Raw genomic sequence first — 17,070 nt, 5'->3', positions numbered from 1 at the left:
ATGGTTCTATTGCTTCAGCCTTACCATTCAGCAAATAGACATAGTCATTTCTAATGCAACTGTCAATGAAAGTTATGATATACTTTTTCCCACCACAATATGGTGTTGACTTCATATAAAAAATGTCAGTGTAAATCAACTCTAAGGGATTAGAATTTCTTTCAACAAATTTTTAAGAATGTTCAGCATACTTAGATTCCACACAAACTTGACATTTTTATTTATTGCACTCAAAGTTAAACAAAACTTTTAATTTGATCAGTTTTCCTTACAAGATTTTGTAATTGACATGTCCCAAGTGTTCAGTCACAAACAGTTTGACTCAAGCAAGTAAGAACCAATAAAAATAATGAGTTTGAAAAGCTCTCCACGAGGTAGCTTTTTCTCACAAATATTTGTTCCTATTTCTTACAATTTTGTGTGATACAAACATTGTTTAGAGTCATCGCCTTGTCAAATGTCCTTTCCAGAGGGACCTTTCCATAACTTTCAATTTGATTATTATGGAATTACCCATGAACAAAGTTTTATCGGGTCCAATAAAGGCAATATAATCCAAATACTTCTTTTACAAAATATGACAAATGATTATTCACCAGTATTCATGTCTATACAAATAGCTATATTTAATAGACATATCTTTTCATGAAAAATCACAACATTTTAAGTGACACTTTTTCATAAAAGAGCACAATCATTTTGAACAAGTATACATATAATTTGATAGTTTCATACTAGTCATACCATATACTAGTAAAAGAGAAATTCAACAACCACAATATCAAATATACTCCGAGAATTTTGTGGGTCTAACATAATACAAAAGTATCATCGAATTTCATAGCTTGTGCTCCAAATTTAAATTAGACACTAAGTCTAATTTTATTTTTATCATAAGCAAAGAACCCCCCACATTTTAAATATGATCTCAAAAATACTTTTCAAATAGTTGAAAATAATTTTTCCACATATTTTCCTAGACTATCAAAATGTCATTGGCAGCATGAAACCTCTTTTGAAAATATTATTCTACGAAAGAATTATAGTGCTTCAATTCCCTTTGACACTCTTTACATAGTGTTAAAGTTCATTTCATAGAGGCACCTATTGCAGGCACAAAATCACACACTTTAAGTCACTGGTCCTTTTTTTTTAACCTATCACAGTTAAACATATCACTTAATATTTAGAATACTAATAATAAAGACAAAAAAATTGTACAATTTGTTTCTATTTAACAATGAAGTTTGTAGAAAACCAAAAGTACAACACTGGCTTATTAGGTGAAGTTTTCATATTCTTCAAACCAATTGCATAGTCCAATTAATCTAGAGTAGAAACTACAAAAGTTTTTAGTCTACAACAATCAGACACAATCAAATTTCACACGGAGTACAAAACTACAAAAGTTTTTTTTTTCTCCAAACAGAATAAAACATATTCTTAGATTATCACATAGAAATGCTTTTCTTTTCATATAGCCTTCCAACTATAACATTTTGACATAATATTTTATCAAACAAAAATGTGCATCTCTCATTCTGCAAACTAAAGAATTTTAAAGGCAACACTATTTGCCAGGAAAATTCATTCCAAAACATATGGTTTGTAGATATTTTTCCAAAGATACACATGATAAATATTGATCTTAGGCATAAATATGCCTAAGTTGTCAATATTAGCCCATGAATCTATTAGATTGAAGAATGATATCTAGTCATTAGCTTAATTTTTGGTGTAACTTGTGATGATTGTGCACTTACACATATGATTAGTTGTTACATGAACTCTCAAGGGAATTGGAGTCAACTAGAAGAAAAGAGATGCAAAAGAGCATGAAAAGCAACTAAGGATAAAGGCCCCAAGGCCAATTGCACTTCTAGACGCGAGACGCCAAGGGCCAACATTCAGAGAGGCCTTTCAGGCGCGCTGATAGGCGCGACTCGCCAAAGCCCAACATTCTGGGGCCTTTCTCAGGCACCCTGAGAGGCGCAGAGCGCCAACACTGATACAACTAGAGCACGTTCGTGGGGTGATAGGAGGCGCGACACGCCAAGGAAATCCCATTTTTTCAAGCTTAAGTTGTGTTAAAAAGGATTCCTAGTTGAAGTAGATTTTGTCTCCAATTTTCTTAAATTTATAAATAGACCCCTTGGGTTCCATTGTGGGGGCGTTCGACTTTTGATTTAGTGTGCAACCAGCAAGAATTCAAGTTGGTAATAGGTTTTAATCCTTTAACTCTTCTATTTTCCGAAAATTGCATGAACTATTGTATTTTCTTGTTTTCTAATAGCATGAGTAGCTAAACGCCCTAATTCTGGGGTTGCAGCTACGGGTTGAATGTTGATTATGTAAGGCTTTATGAATTAATTCTTGGTTTTCATTATAAGTTAATTCTATATTCTTATTTTAGTATTTTATGTTTGATCACCATAAGATAAATACATTATCTAATCTTAAAATCGAGAGAGGAGGGATTAGATAGACCAGAGAATATAGAGAGCTCGGTCCACCCATTAGATTGAGGTGATTAGTGTTCAGGAGTGACGCCCAGACGAACACCTTGCTTGGTTACGAAATAAGGTGAAATATAAATGCTCGCCAGTTAGTCTATTTATTCCTGCTCAACAATGTAGTTAGATACCTAACTGGGGTAGGCAACGAGAGGCGTATAACCCGAATCATATCATCAACCCTATAAACCAGTAACTTGACAACTGAAATTAATTTTAAGCCAACAATATGATACATGATATTCAATATATGCTGCAGCCCTGGAATTTATTTTAACTTGCTTGAAATAGTATAACAAAGTCATTCATAATTAGTTACTTTCATTTAGTGCATAATTATTAGTAGATAAACAATAAATCATCAACTCTTGAAAAGGTTACTTTTTACTTTTAATTGTAGAGTTAAGTGAATATAAATTGATCATAAGTCCCTTGGGAACGATAACTCGTTCTTAAAGAATCTATATTACTTGCGCGACCATGTACACTTGCATGTATATTAGGGAGCAACAAGTTTTTGGCGCCGCTGTCGAGGACTTAGAAATTTGTTTATATTCAATCTTCTTTATTCTACAATTAGATTATTTAGATATTAATTACTTGATCTTAGCTTGTTTATTGCAGGCACATTACCTAATTCACAAAATTAAACATTAATAACAAAACCATCCGGAAATCACACTGGCACTTGACTTTCAGGTCTGGCTAGGAAATGAGAACTTGTCGAACCATACAACGAATTCGAACGAGCTCTACGAGAGCGCAAAAAAAGGAACCATATGGAGCAAAGACAAGGAGAATTGGGATTAGGTCTTTCGGGATGCGTTGATGAGAATAATCAAGATAACTTGAATAACTCGAAAAATGTGAATAACAGAGGGAACCTGAATAACCAAGGAGCACCCATTGTCGTTCATGTCACCCCAGCAAGGCCTGTACGTGATGTGGCAGTCCCACTCACAACCAATTTAGCATCTATTATTAGGAAACCTCCACCGGGGGGTAGATCTGAACTAAAGCAGAGCATGGTACAGATCCTCCATTTTAATGGGTAATTCACTGGTCTCCCCCATGAGGATCCTCAAATACATCTTATGACCTTCATAGATATTACCAATACATACATCCTAATTGGAGTCTCATCAGACTATGTGAGGCTGACTTTGTTCCCGTACTCATTATTAGGAGCTGCAAGGTGTTGGTTAGATTCTGAGCCACCAAACTCGATCACTACTTGGGATGATCTAGCAAAGAAATTCCTGAGTCGATTTTTTCCATCCAAGAAAACCGCTAAGCTGAAGGGTGAGATAATAAACTTTGTTCAAAAGCAATGGGAGGACATGTACCAAGCATGGGCGTGTTTCAAATAAACGTTGAATACTTGCCCACACCACATGCAAACTAATGAGGTACTTTCTCACACATTCTTTGAGGGCTTAGACTATAATGCTCGTGCTCTTCTTAATAGTGCAGCAGGTGGACAGGCCCTATCTAGAACAAGTGAAGAGTTCTTCGACTTACTCGATAAACTTTCTGAAGGGAACCAAGAGTATGAGGGGCAAATGTCTAGAACCACAACCCAAAAGGCTGCAAGGATTTTAGATATAGACCAAGCTATTGCCATAAATGCCAAATTAGATGCAATGCAACATAACATGGCCCTATATTTTAAACAGATGGCGCTAAATCAGGCACCGGTAAATGTTGTACAACAGGCAGCCAATTGGTGTGAGGTATATGGTAGTGGAACTCATGAAACTGAGCAATGTAAGGCAAACCCAGATTCCGTAAATTATGTGGGAAATGCACAAAGGGGTGGAGTTCAACAAAATTATGGCAATACTTACAACCCTAGTTGGAGGAACCATCCTAACTTCTCATGGGGTGGGAACCAAAACCAAAATCAGGTGCAAAGGGTTAACCAATACCGTTCTCAAGGCTGGGCAACAATACTACAATCCTAACCAAGGCTTGAATCCTAGTGCACCAAGAGGGGGGATGACTAATGAAGAGCTACTCCAAAAGCTCATGACTGAAATATGGACCAAATTAAAAGCTAGGATAGATAAGCAGGATGAGAACATTAGAAACATCCAGATGTCCCAAATGAGTTTAGATAAACAAGTTGTGCAAATGGCTAATTCTTTGAACTTGCATCCCCAAGGTGGGCTGCCCGGTGATACTGAGCCCAACCCAAAGCAATTGCATGTGGTAAACACTAGAAGTGGGTTATAATTAGAGGAACTAGCTCCAAAAAAGAGAGATACTGAGGTAAGTAACAAAGAAAAGAAGATGGAAGAGGTAGTAAAAAGCTCCAATGTTGAGGTACTCATTCCTCAAAAGAAATTACCACCTCCATTTCCACAAAGGCTGAAAAATCATAATGAAGATGAATGTTTCGATAAGTTTCTCTCTCTTCTTAAACAGGTTCACACTAATCTACCTTTGGTTGACATTTTGCAGGGTATCCCGAAGTATGCTAAATACGTGAAGGACATTGTGGCTAGCAAAATGAGGCTCACTGAATATGAAACTGTAGCACTTACAAAGGAGGGAAGCTCAAGGATCCAAAACAGATTATCCAAAAAGTTAAAAGATCCGGGTAGTTTTATTGTGCAGATTACAATTGGCAAAGTGTTCATGCCCGGGGGTTGTGTGATTTGGGGGCAAGTATAAATTTGATGCCATTATCTTTGTATCAAAATCTTGGGTTGGGTAGTCCAAAATGAACCATTGTTATTCTCCAACTCGTTGATAGATCCATTGCTAGGCCAGAGAGGGTGGTAAAAGATGTGTTAGTGCAAGTAGGTTCATTGATTTTTCCAATAGATTTTGTGGTCTTAGGCTTTGAACCCGATTCTGAAGTTCCATTCATTTTGGGACGACCTTTCTTAGCCACAGGTAGGAAGTTGATTGATATAGCAGTTGGTCAACTAACTATGAGGGCACATGATAAGGTTGAGGTATTTGATGTTTACCGCGCTTTAAAATTGTCTTTTATTTATGAAGAGTTTTCTGCTATTACTGTGGTTGATCGCATAATAGAATCACAAGTAGTTGTGCCCGAAGATCTTTTAGAAAGAGTGTTAGTGGGTCATGAGATAGAGGGAGATACTGAAGCTCAAGAAATTGAATCATGTTTAAATCTAGCACTAGTAGACACTCGTAGGACTCAAGTGAAGTCACTAGATCGCGAGTTGGGGCCCCCACCAAAGCCATCAATAGAAGAAGCCCCTAAGTTGGAACTAAAAACTCTACCGACTCACCTAAGGTATGCATATTTGGGTACTAATGAAACTTTGCATGTTATACTTTATGCAGAATTATCTGATTTACAGGTTGATGCGACATTGAGGATCTCTAAGCGGAGTAGGAAGGGTGAAGCATCCACGTCCGAAAATTGGGAACCAGTCCGGAAATTTGGGATAAAGGGGTGGAGCGGTATGGTTAAGAATGGTTTGATTGTCACGTGAACCAAAGTATATGGGCAATGAACACGTCCATGAGGTAAAGTTGCAGTCTCAATTTCCTGTTATTTATCAGACTATGCTTGAGTTGGGGCTAAGATTTATTTTTTATCATCTGGGAGATCGTAATTTGTCTTTAGTTCGTGAGTTTTATGAAAATTAGCTCACTGAAACTAAATATAAAATTGTTCCTATTAAAGGTAAGGATGTGAAGTTCAATGCTACGATACTAAATGAATTTTTGGGGACCCCAAATTGTGATTCTGATGACTTTAATATTGAAGGATAAACCTCCTTATAGGGATATCTGACATACTTTATGTGGGATAGAGTCCACGGCTAGGTGGGAGCGTAGCAAGGATACTGGGAGACAAAATACCCTCAATTTTGCTAATTTCAATCAAGTTGCTAGGGTGTGGTTAAAGATAGTGTGTAGTGTGCTACTACCCGCGAAACATCTGACAGAGGTAACAAGGGATAGGGTGGTGTTGGTTTATATGCTGAAGAAGGGGATGCCCATTAATGTAGGGGAGATTCTTAGACAAAACATGATGAAATTTAGGAATAATATGAGGTGGCGATTTTGATATGGGGGTTTGATCACCCGGTTTCTGAGGGCCTGGGGTATTGAGGAAGAGGTTATGGACCTGACCATTACTTTTCACCTGAATCTAACGGGTAAGCTACTTGATGTGACGAGGACTAAGGCACTTGACACATCTCATAGACCGGTTCTGTCTGCTCAAGAGAGGCAAGCCCGTGACGATAGTGTCATGGCTAAGATGTTTGGGATGGCTGAGTTGCAATTGCGGATCAGAGGACGTCCGGTTACTAATGTTGAGATGGAAACAATGGCAGAACTCTAGAGAAAATAGAATCAGAAACAGATTAGAAATAATATACAAAGTATTTTTCTCAAAGAAAGAAAATCGAGCCCATTGAATGCAGAGTGTCCCCTAAAGGAAATTATTCCCCTCAAATACCCGAGGTTAATGAAATATATCCTCCCAGGATAGAATGATCTTACTTATCGGTGTATTGGTACCTAAAACCACGGTGTCAACGAACCACACAACGGCAGTAAAGTACACTTAGAATACTAGATTTAATAGTAGTAGTAGAAGTCCAGAAAATTGGTTCATTTTTTTGTTGAATAATAAGAGGAAACTCTCTATTTATAGACAACAAAGGGTAGTGTGAAATGGTGCTTATTGTGCCTTACCGAAAAGGTCACAACCCTTTGAAAAAAGTCACAATCTTTCGAAAAGGACACAACCTTTCATAAAAGTCACAACTTTTCATAAAAGTCACAACTCTTCGTAAAATTCGCAACTTTTCATAAAAGTCACAACTCTTCATAAAAGTCACACCTCTTCATTTTGCATTCACGCCTTCTAAAACCCAACAATCGCCTTAGACATACTTTACACACTTTAAACTATATTAGAACCTCCTATAGATTTTTCAGTTATGGGTATTGCCTTTCTTTTAGCCCTTTCGATATCATCTAGGTGAACATTTTTTTTGTTACACCCTCTCAAATGTGTTCTTAGCCGTTCGTCCCCAAGCGCTCCCGTATTCAAATAACTCATGATTAATTTTACATTTTATGCAAGTAGTAGTAGTTTTTTCCTCATTTTGTATCAAAAAATTTCAAACTAAAGATCTTTTAACACATACCGTCTTTGAAAACGTAGGTAAAGAAGGGATATCATTTTGTTGTGGTGAATTAGTAGCCGGACTGGTAGGGGTAGGGGTGTTATCATCCTCTTCTACTTCTATTTCTACTTCCTCATCTAATTCTTCCTCAAAATTTGTAAAACATCTATTTATGTATGATCTATTTCATTTTCAGAATTAAAATCAATAATATTTGGCCATGACATAAAATAAGTTTTATCAACATGAATATTATCATCAGTATTAATTCTAAATCTAGGTGGCAAATATTTAGAAGTACAACTACTAGTTCCTCCCCTAGAAGAATATTTTTTGCACACATTGGTTTTTTACCACTATTTTTTTCAAATTCATTTTTAAAGTTTAAAATAACTAATTATTAAGAAAAACAAGCAAGATAATTATTTAAAAAATAAAGTAACTTAATAAATAAACAAATAAAGAGATTAAAGTTGGAACAAATGTACCGAACGTCTACGTAAAAGCAGACGTATAAACAAAAGTCAAAATTGAGAGATGTCACTTAAAGCTTACAATTTACTTCAAAAAAATCTCCGAAGTCCGAACTCCAACAAATCAATAGCACAAAATAAAAGTTATAATTGATAAGAGAGATTTAGAATTGAGAAATTTTGTAAGATGTTAATAAAATAGTTTGTGAATTTGTGAGATAAATGAAAGAAATAAGAGTATATTTATAGTGTTAAGGGGTTAAAGAGGGGTAGGGAGTGTTGTTGGGGGTGGGGCTGTCAGCCGTTAGTGCCCCCCCCCCCAACGATTACAATAGAAAAAGTGCACCCAAACAGCTCAACTTTCCAGAACACAAATCTTTAAAGAAAAGACTTATCTCTGTGATTGGCTTCCATATCCTTTCTGGTAGATGGCTAAAAGCGATAGGAATTAAAGTTTTCTTTTAATACATGACAATCATGACTTTACATACCTATCAATTTTCCTTCATTCATATATGCCTGCTTTCCTAAATTCGAAGCATAGTGCTCCGGCATCCTCAAATTTTTAACCCACTCACAAATTTCACGTTTCTCATCCAACGTGAATGAAAAAAATGACTTGGGGCTTAACTATTTTACCATTCTGTATTTCCTGCAGCCACAAGCGTTCCCACGCCATTCTCGCTTCATCGTGCGATGGCGTGGTCCACGAGCAGCGGCTCGAATTCTCGGATTCGGTAGACGCAGTGGGCATGGGGCCTTCACCGGCTCCTATCTACCCAAAACAAATGCTCCTTGCAAATGATGGTCGCGTTCGCCTTGGACTCGTTCGTGCCCGAACGGGCGCGCCGGGCTCATGCGATGCACGGCGTCGTTGAGGAATGCTACCTGGTTGATCCTGCCAGTAGTCATATGCTTGTCTCAAAGATTAAGCCATGCATATGTAAGTATGAACCAATTCAGACTGTGAAACTGCAAATGGCTCATTAAATCAGTTATAGTTTGTTTGATAGTATCTACTACTCGGATAGCCGTAGTAATTCTAGAGCTAATACGTGCAACAAACCCCGAATTTGGAAGGGATGCATTTATTAGATAAAAGGTCGACGCGGGCTATGCCCGTTGCTGCGATGATTCATGATAACTCGATGGATCTCACGGCCATCGTGCCAGTGACGCATCATTCAAATTTCTGCCCTATCAACTTTCGATGGTAGAATAGTGGCCTACTGTTAGACCCATATTCTACTTGAGCTAACGACGTACAGGCATGACAAGGATTCAGGCATTGGTCTTGGCATGTATGTGGGCAAAACAGTGCAGCTGTACAACTATGAGTTAGTAGGCAGTAAAAGAATTCAAGGTGCTTGGGTGTTGGCAAGGCAGCTTGGATGTACAAGGCTTACGTGTAGGCAAAGTCGTCGGCAAGACAAGGCGGTGTGTTGGCTTGGCAAGGCAAGGCTGTGGACTTGACGTTGGCAAGACAGAACCTGAAACTAAACTAAGTGTTGGAAGCATGCTGAAATATTCCAAGTGTTGCAATGAAGCTGAAATATTCTAAGTGTTACAATGATGTAATTTCGGTTAAGTGTTAGAATGTATTTGAATTCGAAATATATTTTATCTCTTAAAATATTTAGTGCTGGAACTTAGTTTGAATTCTGTAAGGACAAGTGATAGACACATGTCAAATGCAACCGCCAATGTAACTGCCGGTGTAACTACTGTAACTGCCTTGTGCAGAAATTTTATAAAGGGTGGAAATTCGTCTAAGGCAAAGGGGAGAACGATTCTGGCCTTAGACAAATTTATGAAACCTTTCCTTGTATTGATTTTGATATTAATAATGGTTGGGAAAAGTTCTCGTATGTTGGTTGTGTTGTTACTTTGATTTACTGCCCAAAATATAAGTTAAGTATTTCTATACTTAGTCAAATTCGTGAGAGTGTAAGGCTGAAGTCTATAAGAGTTGTAGACTGCCTAAGAGTGGTGTCGAAGAAAAAAATTGACCCTCTTTCAATTGGTATCAGAGCGCGGTTGAAACGATGGTGGCGAACGCAGAACTTCGGGAATTGTTGCGCAGAGTTGAAGCCTTCATTGGAATCACCGATGAACGAATGGAAGACCTAACGTTGGTGGATCTTTTGACGCAGATTATCAATTTGAGACTAGATGCTGAGAAAACAAAGTCTGAAATCAATGTGTATCGTGATGATATAGACGAACACATGGCAGAAGACTTGAATTTTCGTGAGGCAACGACATTACAATTGGAAGGACTGCACAAGGAAAATGAAAACCTTCGCGCAGAAGTTGTTGTATTGTGTCGTGCTGTGGCAGCATTAGGCTCAACTCGTGGGGAATCGTCTAAAGTTAAAATTCCAGAACAAAAGCCTTTGGTTGCGCAAGGAGTGCTAAAGAACTTGAAAACTTCATCTGGGATATGGAACAGTATTTTACTGTTGCAAGGGTGCCTGAGACGGACAAGTTGAATATCACCACGATGTATTTAACTGGTGATGCTAAACTTTGGTGGAGGACTCGCAATGCAAATGATGTGAGTGCTGGACGACCCAGAATTGATACGTGGAACAAGTTAATGAAAGAAATGCGTGATCAATTTCTTCCTAGAAACGCTTCATGGCTTGCGAGGGATAAGTTGAAGAGACTGAGGCAAACTAGTTCGGTACGGGATTACATTAAAGAATTTACCTCAGTGATGTTAGACATACAAAACATGTCTGATGAGGATAAATTACATAATTTTATTTCGGGTATGCAAGGCTGGGCTCAAAACAAACTTCGAAGGCAGAATGTGAAAGCTTTGGCAGGGGCAATTGCTGCTGCAGATTCGTTAGTGGATTTTCGGACGACTCTACCTAATACTGATGTTCCTTCTACTTCAAAACCTAAGAGAAAAGGTGAGAAGAAAGGGGACGGGAAGAGGGAGAATCGTAGAGACTATGCTAATGATAAAGGGAAGGCACCAATGAAAGAAGGAAACAAAGAAAACAAACCAAAGAATAAAGATGGAAATTTGAAGGGCTGTTGGACTTGTGGTGGTCCTCATTTGGCTAAGTCTGTCCAAATCGGGAAAGGGTGAACGTTTTGCTTGCTGGAAAATTGAATCAGGATGAAGAGAAAGAAGAAGTCGTGGCTGCTATGGTGAATCCGTTAGGTTTGTCTTTCAATCATATTACGTTGGTTAATAATGTTGAAGGGACGTCTAAGACTTCAAATCCACATGCTTCATTGATTCATATAGAAATGAAGATTAAAGAAAAATGTGTGATAGTTATGGCCGATACAGGGGCTACTCATACGTTTATTGATGTAAATATTGTTGCAAAGTTGGGACTTAAGTTGACTAAAAGTCCTTCCTACGTCAAAACAGTTAATGCTAAGGCACAAGTCATTGTGGGCATGGCTTATGGGGTGTCTATGTCAACTGAGAATTCGGTAGGAAAACATAACTTAATAGTGATGCCGTTAGGAGATTTTGAGATCATACTTGGTGTTGATTTTCTAAGAAAATTTCAGTTTGTTCCTTTTCCACACTTAGATGGAATAATGATAATAAATGAGAACAATGCTGGGTTTGTGAAAGGTATTTATCCATTTGGGAAAATCAACAGAATTGCAAAAAAGAAGGAAAAAGGGATGTTGTTGTCTGCTATGTCAATCGACAAAGGATTGAAGAAAGGTAATGAAACTATACTTGCTGCCTTGGTCGAATTGAAGCCTGATGTCAATGTAGAGGTGCCTGATTGTGTAGCTGAATTACTGAAACAGTATGCTGATGTGATGCCGCCTGAACTGCCAAAGAAGTTGCCGCCAAAGAGGGATATTGATCATAAGATTGAATTAATGCCAGGCACTATTGCTCTTGCACAAGCTCCTTATCGTATGGCCCCTAAGGAGTTGGCTGAATTACGTAAACAGTTGAATGAGTTGTTGGATGCTGGGCTGATTCAACCATCTAAAGCTCCCTATGGTGCACCTGTTTTATTTCAAAAGAAGCAGGATGGGACGATGAGAATGTGTGTAGATTACAGAGCTCTGAACAAGGCAACTGTGAAGAATAAATATCTGATTCCATTAGTACAAGATTTGATGGATAGGTTGAGCAAGGCATGTTGGTTCACTAAGCTAGATCTAAGGGCAGGCTACTGGCAGGTAAGAATAGCTGAAGGCGACGAGCCTAAGACTACTTGTGTAACTAGATATGGCTCCAATGAATTCCTTGTAATGTCGTTTGGGCTAACCAATGCTCCGGCTACCTTTTGCAATTTGATGAACAATGTGTTGTTTGACTATCTTGATGATTTCGTAGTTGTCTATCTTGATGATATTGTCATTTATAGTCGAACATTGGAGGAACACGTTAATCATTTAAGTATGGTATTGTCTCAATTGAGGAAATATACGCTTTATGTTAAGATGGAAAAGTGTGAATTTGCTCAACAAGAGATAAAATTTTTGGGGCATCTTGTTAGTAAAAACCAAGTTAGGATGGATCCTAAGAAAGTGCAGGCCATTGTTGATTGGCAAGCACCTCGTAGCGTGAAGGATTTGAGATCGTTTCTTGGGTTAGCTAACTATTACAGAAAGTTCATTGCTAGTTATTCGAAAAGGGCAGCAGCTTTGACTGATTTGTTGAAGAAAGATGTTAAATGGGTGTGGTCAGTAAGATGTCAAGAAGCTTTTCAAAATTTAAAGGAAGCTATTGCGTCTGAACCTATACTTAAGTTGCCTGATTTTGAATTACCATTTGAAGTACATACTGATGCGTCTGATAAAGCTATTGGTGGCGTGTTAGTACAGGAAGGTCATCCTGTGGCCTTTGAAAGTCGAAAATTGAATGATGCAAAACAAAGATATTCGACTCATGAAAAAGAAATGGTTGCTTTTTGTAATGACCCTCTTGGTCATTTTTGTGTCTTGCCTTCTGTGTGTCGTTTAGTGCGGACTGACAATGTTGCTAATACATTCTTCAAGACACAGAAAAAGTTAAGTCCAGAACAAGCAAGGTGGCAGGAATTTCTGGCAGAATATGACTTCATGTGGGAGCATAAGCCAGGGAAACATAACCAGGTTGCTGATGCATTGAGTCGAAAAGAGGTATTTGTTGCTGTATATTCAATTTCGAAACTTGAAACTGATTTTCTTAATATAATCAGATTGTGTGCTACAAATGACTCATTATATATTAAGTGGATGGGTCAAGTGCAAGATGGAACAATGAGACGGTATTGGATCGAGGACGATCTACTTCATTTTAAAGGGGGGAGAATCGTTGTACCAAATGGTGGAGGACTGCGCAAAGACTTGATGAAGGAAGCGCATGATACTACCTAGGTTGGTCATCCGGGTGTTGAAAGGATGTTAGCTCTGCTGTCTCGTGTTTATTTCTGGCCAAAGATAGAAGACGATATAGAGGCGTACATGAAGACTTGTCATGTTTGTCAAATGGACAAGACTGAACGTAAGAAGGAAGCTGGTTTGTTGCAGCCCTTGCCTATTCCTGAAAGGCATTGGTTGTCGGTAAGCATGGATTTCATTTCTGGTTTTCCTAAGATAGATGGCAAAGCATCGATTATGGTTGTGGTAGACAGGTTTTCAAAATATTCTATTTTCATTGCTGCACCTAATCTGTGTTCATCTGAGATTGCTGCTGAATTATTCTACAAGTATGTTGTCAAGTACTTTGGTGTTCCAGCCGATCTTGTGAGTGATAGGGATACAAGGTTCACAGGCAGATTTTGGACAGCATTGTTCAATATGATGGGGACTGAGTTAAAATTCTCTACTGCAAATCACCCACAAACTGATGGACAGACAGAAAGAATTAATCATTTACTCAAGGAATACTTGAGGCACTATGTAACAGCAAGTCAACGGAACTGGGTTGCTTTGTTGGACACTGCGCAATTTTGTTATAATCTGCACAAGTCGTCTGCAACAGAAATGAGCCCTTTTGAAATCGTTTTAGGCAAACAGCCTATGACACCATTAGATGTTGCCAAAACTAAGAATCAGGGGAAGTGTCCAGTAGCATACAGGGTTGCAAGGGACAGACTTGAAATGTTTTCTGAGGCACAAGACAGTCTGCGCAAGGCTCAGCGGCGCATGAAGAAGTATGCTGATCAACATCATCGCTCAGTAGAGTTTAATGTGGGTGACAAAGTATTGCTGAAACTTACTCCTCAGATATGGAAACAGATTGTAAGCAAGACAAGACATCGGGGTTTGATTCCTAAATACGATGGCCCATTTAAAGTGGTGAAGAAAGTGGGTGAAGTTGCTTACAGACTGAACTTGCCACAAAGGTTGAAGATATATCCCACTTTCCATGTGAGTTTTCTAAAACCTTACTTTGCAGATGCAGATGATCCGGACAGGAACAGATCGAAGAGGGATCCTCCATCAATACCTACACAGTTTGATGCTGATATTGAGAAGATCCTTGATCACCGGATTGTGGGCACAAGTAAGAAGAATACGAAGACAAAATTCTTGATTCATTAGAAAGGCAAGAGTGCAGCTGATGCAGTTTGGGAGAAAGTGAAGGACCTTTGGCAATTTGATGATCAAATCGAAGACTATCTTAAAACAGTCTCGATGAGGACATCGAGTTCAAGTGGTGTGGGTGGTCTGTTAGACCCGTAGTCTACTTGAGCTAACTACGTATAGGCATAGCAAGGATTCGGGCATTGGTCTTGGCATGTATGTGGGCAAAACAGTGCAGTTGTGCAACTATGAGTTAGTGGGCAGCAAAAGAATTCAAGGTGCTTGGGTGTTGGCAAGGCAGCTTGGATGTACAAGGCTTACGTGTGGGCAAAGTCGTCGGCAAGACAAGGCGGTGTGTTGGCTTGGCAAGGCAAGGCTATGGACTTGACGTTGGCAAGACAAAACCTGAAATAAAACTAAGTGTTGGAAGCATGCTGAAATATTCTAAGTGTTGGAATGAAGCTGAAATATTCTAAGTGTTAGAATGATGTAATTTCGGTTAAGTGTTAGAATGTATTTGAATTCGAAATATATTCTATCTCTTAAAATATTTAGTGCTGGAACTTAGTTTGAATTCTGTGAGGACAAGTGTTAGACACATGTCAAATGCAACCGCCAATGTAACTGCCAGTGTAACTACTGTAACTGCCTTGTGCAGAAATTTTATAAAGGGTGGAAATTCGTCTAAGGCAAAGGGGAGAACGATTCTGGCCTTAGACAAATTTATGAAACCTTTCCTTGTATTGATTTTGATATTAATAAAGGTTGGGAAGAGTTCCCGTATGTTGGTTGTGTTGTTACTTTGATTTACTGCCCAAAATATAAGTTAAGTATTTCTATACTTAGTCAAATTTGTGAGAGTGTAAGGCTGAAGTCTATAAGAGTTGTAGACTGCCTAAGAGTGGTGTCAAAGAAAAAAATTGACCCCCTTTCACCTACCATGGTGGTGACGGGTGATGGAGAATTAGGGTTTGATTCCGGAGAGGGAGCCTGAGAAACGGCTACCATATACAAGAAAGGCAGCAGGTGCACAAATTACCCAATCCTGACATGGGGAGGTAGTGACAATAAATAACAATATCGGGCTCTATGAGTTTTGTAATTGAAATGAGTACAATCTAAATCCCTTAACGAGGATCCATTGGAGGGCAAGTCTGGTGCCAGCAGCCGTGGTAATTCCAGCTCCAATAGCGAATATTTAAGTTGTTGCAGTTAAAAAGCTCGTAGTTGGACTTTGGGATGGGCCTATCGGTCCGCCCACACTTGATTCTCATCTCACTGATATATGTAGGCAACCCTCTTTGCGTTCGGTGATCTTTATTCAAAAAAAAAAAAAAAATCCTTTTTTCAAAAATTCAAAACAAAATAATAATGAAAAACAAGAATCTTTAATCTTTATCAAAAATAAGTTTTCCTTAATTTTCTTTTAATAATTAAGAATAAACTAAAGGACTTTATCTCAAAGCTCTAAAAATAAACTTAGTTATTGAGTTTTAGAAAAAAAATATGCAAAGATCTTAGTCATGTTCGCAAGCGTGTTACGTACGCAATACCAAACGGATTTGATCAATCCATTATCAAATCATTTTTTTTAGAAAACAAACCAAAAACAACTAATAATTAAGAAATGTCCAACCCTAACAAGCATTATTATCCATGCACAGTTAAATTAAGGTGGTTGGTTTGTGGTTAAGCTGGCATCTCATCCCTACAATACAAGGTCAAAAGGAAAAAAGAAAATGACTCACAAAGACGGAAATGAGTCGGACAATGATGAGGTCCAGAACTAGATAATGCCACAAGAAAGAGTGTCAACCGAAGAGGTAAGGATACTAAGACAGCAAATGGCGAAGATGTACGAAGCTTGAATGAGTGGACAAGCTCCATCGTCTTCAATCCGTGACTATATAAATACAAATATGTCACCCCCTACTGATGTGCCGCGAAATCTTGGCACATTTGATGCTTGAAAACTAAGGATTAATACTAGAATTGTGCATTTTTGTATGTTTTGATGTGTTTGTTGAATGTGCAGACAGATTCTTTCCTGCGTGGAAAACTGAAAAAAGAAGCAGGAAATGATGGTGACCAAGTGAAGACCACGAGCACCTAGACGGGTCCTGGTCCTTGTCGAACCATGGTGCTGGTCATGAAGCTGAACCAGTGAATGGGCAAGGAAAAGTTGAAAAAGGAATTGAACCAAAGTGAAGCTAAGAAAGACCAAGGCAGAAACATGAGTTTAAATATTTATATTATAGGTAGTATGGCCATTGTGTTTATGACTTGATAAAAATTTAAGAAAATGTAATCTGTACATTGCCAATGTATTTTGCTGGAAAACATGAATAGATTTTCTAAATGGAGTCAGTTTACCTTTTTTCACTGCCCGTAATACATGTCATAAATTAAGTCAGCTTACCTTTTTAACCTGTAACAGCAGCTAAATGC

The 17,070-nt window shown here is 38.3% G+C and overlaps 1 long non-coding RNA gene across 1 annotated transcript; it reads right to left on the bottom strand.

Annotated features, from left to right (window-relative positions):
- Positions 1-9,008: 9,008 nt before the first annotated feature.
- LOC125867898 (uncharacterized) lies at positions 9,009-15,855 on the bottom strand. Its single transcript, XR_007446680.1, has 2 exons — positions 15,558-15,855; positions 9,009-9,338 (listed from the first exon to the last, which is right to left on the bottom strand). It is a non-coding gene; the product is annotated as an uncharacterized LOC125867898 (long non-coding RNA).
- Between the last annotated feature and the right edge of the window lie 1,215 nt (positions 15,856-17,070).

This window comes from Solanum stenotomum, chromosome 6 (genome assembly GCF_019186545.1).
Source record: "Solanum stenotomum isolate F172 chromosome 6, ASM1918654v1, whole genome shotgun sequence".
Lineage (NCBI taxonomy): Eukaryota > Viridiplantae > Streptophyta > Magnoliopsida > Solanales > Solanaceae > Solanum > Solanum stenotomum.
The sequence above is the reverse complement of the archived record's forward strand: the minus strand, read 5'-3'. Positions and strand labels throughout refer to the sequence as shown.